Source organism: Microtus oregoni, unplaced genomic scaffold, assembly GCF_018167655.1.
Source record: "Microtus oregoni isolate MIOR12 unplaced genomic scaffold, Mior012 000025F_ref0000491, whole genome shotgun sequence".
Classification (NCBI taxonomy): domain Eukaryota; kingdom Metazoa; phylum Chordata; class Mammalia; order Rodentia; family Cricetidae; genus Microtus; species Microtus oregoni.
In genome coordinates, this window is record NW_024543084.1 from 12,252,596 (window position 1) to 12,257,647 (window position 5,052).

Sequence of the window (5,052 nt, forward strand, 5' to 3'; positions counted from 1 at the left end):
CCTGGCACCTGTGAATGTGACCTCGTATGAAAGGCGTCTTTGCAGGTATGATGGGGGGTTGAGCTGGGACGATCATCTTGGGCTAGGCAGTAGGGACTGTGTTGTTACTGCTGTCCTTAGGAGATAACCAGAGGGACATTCAACACGAAAGAAAAGTCATGCAAAGATGGAACTAGGGGGAAGGGAACCTGGAGGCAGCAGGAGCCAGAAAAGGCAGCGAAGACACAAACCCACCCCCGTATCACCACCACCACCACCCCTGTCTCTGCTACCCAGGGTCCAGTGCAGCCTCTACCTTCATTTTGGACCTTAGCTGTGACAAGACCCTCGGTTTGGTCCAGGCTGGTCTGTAGGCTGTCTTCAGCAGGGATAAGATCCGGTCCTGAACTTACCAGCGGTAATGGTGCAGCCATCTGGATGGGGAACTTGAGTGTGCCTGTCCCATTCCCCACATTGCACATGTGTGTGCATAGACACGCCCTGCACTGTCGTTTGAATCTTTCCATCACTTCAACCTGGGAAACTGGGACAGCAAAATGAGTCTCTTGGCCCAGCATGCCTGCTGAGTAGCTGAGCTGGGACTCAAACTCGGGACTCTGAAACCATGGTACCAAACCTCCAACCCTCAGCACCCTTTTGCACATAGGTCCAAGGATGAAGGCTGCACCAGTTCCCATAACATACTGCCACCCCGTCATCATGGATGGGAGTTAAATCAGAATTGCCACAAGATCCTGAGGAGGTGAGAGGCAGGGAGCAAGCCACGTGAAGTGTCCAGACAAATATCATCACCATATTCAGTCGGCCACTGGAGCCAGAAATGGGAATGAATGGTCCAGGAGCAACTTCACTGCCACCACTAGCCTCAGACCATCTTAGGATGCAGGATCCCACAGTCCAAGTGGGGACTCAAAGCCTGGATCTTGCACCCAACTTCCCCAGATGTCTCTTAAAGCTGCCCAGAGCTAGTTCCCATGGAATACTCTGGATAGTTTGGAACCCCGTGTTAAGAGTCTACTGAAGCCGGGCGGTGGTGGCACACGCCTTTAATCCCAGCACTCGGGAGGCAGAGGCAGGCGGATCTCTGTGAGTTCGAGGCCAGCCTGGTCTACAAGAGCTAGTTCCAGGACAGGAACCAAAAGCTACGGAGAAACCCTGTCTCGAAAAATCAAAAAAAAAAAAAAAGAGTCTACTGAAAAGTGTCTCTGACATGGAGATAGGGGATTGAAGGATCTCCCAGGAGCCTCTGTGTTGAATGCTGCTGTGCTCTGCCCAGATTAGGGACACTAGAAACCCTGTATCACTCAGTTGTGGGTCCTGATGCCCAGAGAGGATGCATGGTTTGACCCAGGACTTTCTCCTTGTAGGCTACCAGTGCTCTTGGATGGACACCCAGGCAGTGGAGCCAGCATCTGCCATACAGTTTGATTTCCAGCCGAGCATCCCGCTTTTACCTCTGAGCCCTCTCCCTCACTCAGTTCCAGATCCCTAACGAAGAAATGCCCTTTCTTGGTTGGCACTGAGGGGCTGGATCCCACGGTGGGGCCAATCTCCCGTATCACCTCTGTTACTGTCATCTGCCCCAGCTGCAGAGCTAACACAGCCAGCCTCTCCTTGCCCATCACTTTTACTTTTAATTATGACCAAATGTGGGCTGTTGAGTAATCTGATGCATTTTTGATGTCTGCAGAGATTTCGTTCTAATAATGCAAACACGAGGCTCTAATGGAGCTTAACCGGAGTCATTACCGCAGTGCAGGGAGGTCTCCGAGTTGATGCTGGGTGCCACGGTGGGTCAGGGGCTGGAGAGCTGGAGACTGGATAGCCATCCTCCAGGCCCAGGCTTTTCGGGCCCTCGAGGGGACCATGAGAAGACGCCTGGTAGGACTTCCCAGCTGTGGTAACTGGCTACAGAGGATGACCCCAGGCAAGCTCTCTGGTGTTTGCAACTGAACATCAACTGCCCCGCCAAACAGCTGCTGCTCACTGTCACCACAACCCAAGATTCTCCTTGCGGGGATGGAAACATGCCCCCTGCATCCTCTCCTGCACGGTCCCCGGTCCTTAGAGGATGGCAGGTGGACAAAGGTGCAATGGGTTCCGTGGGCCTGAGCTCAGCCTTTCGGAGGCACACTGCAGTCAATCTCCTTCCTGTTGCTATAATAACTATCCTTGGGCACCAAGCAGCACAGATAGGTGGAAGCAGCCTCTGGCCCTCCAGTCGCCAGGAGGCCCAGGCTGGTGGGCGCCACTACAGGGAACATGAATGTGGTGGACAAACGGGAGAGAGGGAGAAGCAAAGAGGTTCGTGTGCTGTGGAGAGAAGAGGAGCTGACACAACATTGGTGAGGAACAGGCTAAGGATGGCACACACTGCCAGCTGGGGCCATGTGATATCTGTGCCATGTCTAGATCTGTGACCCTACCACAGCTGGGGTCTATGCTGATGTACATGTCACCACCGAAGCCAAACAGATGCCTGTGGTCTGGGCCCCCACCTGAGACCATGATGATATCTGGGGGTCATGCTGCCTCCAGGGCCATACCTATCTGAGTGACCTGCACTGCCACCCAGAGGCATGGTAACATCTGGACCTGAGCTGCAGCCATGGGCCATGTCTGGAACCATACCTACTACAACCGGGATCTGTGATAATGTTCATGGCCACTAGAGAGCTGGTCTGGCATCTCACCAGCTGCCTCATCATCCCCCATCCCAGGAGAACTAGCCCCAGTGTTGACATGGGAGAATTGGCCCTGAGACCCTGGGAAAACTGACCTCCCCCCCACCTGTCCACCCCGCCTGCTCTGGCCACCACAGCTGGAGAGCTGCCCCTGCACCCTGAAGAGCTGCCCCACCTCACCATCCATGCGGGAGAGCTGGCCCTGACTCTAGCCTGAGCAGGGAGGTCCCAGTAGAAGCCCAGGCTGATCAACTCAGCAACCACCCAGTCCTACATCCAGGGTTTTGAGTTAGCCCACTCCAATATCTACTCCTCTGTGACCTGCTGGAGCATATGAAGGGACTTGTCCTGCAGAACCACAGCCATATAATCTCCTTCACTCGGGCAGCAGCAGGATGTCCAGGGAAGCTTAGGTGAGGGCCCCATATTGATGGTATACCAGAAGCCGAGACCTTGAACCAGGCCAACCATTCATGGCGATGAATTGCAAGTAAAGCTGTTTATATAAAATGGTCTGGTCTGTGAGAGACACTGCAGCTGCCAAGGCCACTGCAAAGAACGCATGTGTGATGGAGATGTGGGAAAGATGAAAGAGTGAAGGACTTTTCTCTTTTTAATTTTCTTTTGGAAGGGGAGGCTACAAGGGTGGAGGGAAGACAGGGAAGGACTGGAAAACGAGTGGGATTGGGGTGCAAGATGTGAAATTCCCAGAGAATCAATTTTTAAAAAGCACGTTAATTTAAAAAAAAAAAGTAACCTGAAGCTTCACACATTTTAGATCCTGGATCTTAAGGTCCCTCTGGTTATGTCTCTTGCTGGTAGAGTATCCAGACCTCACAAATATCTCATGGCAAGGAGTAGGAAGAGTATGTGCATGTCTCTTTTGTGTCCACATACATATACACACACATGCCTATAAACCACCAGGACTAACCTATGGACTCTATTCTGGTGACTTTAACCTAATCCTAACCTTCTCACAGAGACACCCTCTGAAGTCTGCACCCGGGTTAAGCTTCCACCCTCCTCTCTCCTCACACAAGTCCTGAACAGTGTGTGTGTGTGTGTGTGTGTGTGTGTGTGTGTGTGTGTGTGCTTGTGCGCGCGCGCGCGCGCACGCACATTTAGTTTAAATGTCACCTTGCTACAGTCTGGAGTCATCTGGGAAGGGAGTGTCAATGAGGGATTATCTGGATCAAGCTGGCCTGTGGGTGTGTCTGTGGATGGTTGTCTTGACTATATAAACTGATGTGAGAAGACCTAGCCCACTGTGGGTGGTGCCATTCCCTGTGCAGGGATCCTGGCTAGGAGCGTGTAAAGAGAGGGGGCTGAGCACTAACAAACATGGGTTCATTCTGTCTGCTCTTAACTGTGTGTGTGACAACCTGCTGCAAGTTCCAGTCTTGCCCTCCCTTCGATAGTAGACTGAAACCTGGAATTGTGAAATGAATAATCTCTCTCTCTTTCTCTCTCTCTCTCTCTCTCTCTCTCTCTCTCTTTCAATAATGTCTTGATTTTTATTATATGCGCATTAGAGTTTAGACTGCATGTATGTCTATGTGAGGATGCTAGGTCCCCTGGAACTGGAGTTACAGACAGTTGTGAGCTGCCATGTGGGTGCTGGGAATTGAACCTGGGTCCTCTGGAAGAACAGTCAGTGCTCTTAATTGCTGAGCCATCTCTCCACCCTCAAACCTTCTCTCTTTTAAAGATGCTTCTGTCAGGGTGTTTCATCACGACAGGGAAGGAGACTAGGACAGTCCTGCTGAAAGGCTCAGCTCAGGGCCAGGACAAACACATCCCAGGCCAGGTAGCTCCACACAGAGGCTTCTCAGATCTTTCCCTCCCTCTGGATGGAGAGAGAAATGCACCTACCAAGGCCTCACAGTGCCTGCCACCCATCCATGTGACCAGCCAGTATGCCCTCAGCTGCATCACAGATCCAATGATATTCTGGGGGTGTCCAGGTGGCCCCAAGATCTCCATAGCCTATTACAGCAGGGGGCAGAAGAGCTCACACCACCCTAGGACTTGTGTCCTCAGCTCGTGTACTGTAAACTTCAAGCCACTCCGTGAGTTTCCATTGCAGTTCCCTGCACAGCCAGCCTTCTAAGAGGATCCAGAAGCCCCAGGGCTGCTTCAGGTCTAGCCATGTTCAGTCAAGGCAGTAATGAGGACGGTCCCATCCACACAGGCTGCTCTAGCAAAACATCCAAGGCTGGGCAGTTGACCAAACAGAAGTTTCTCAGAGCTCCACAACTGCAGGGCCACAACCAAGATGCCTGCAGGGTGGGGGGTCTGGAGGCAGCTGTTCTCTGCTTCCCGAGTGCCACTTTGTTGTTCAGTCCTTCAGAAGGGAAAAGTACAA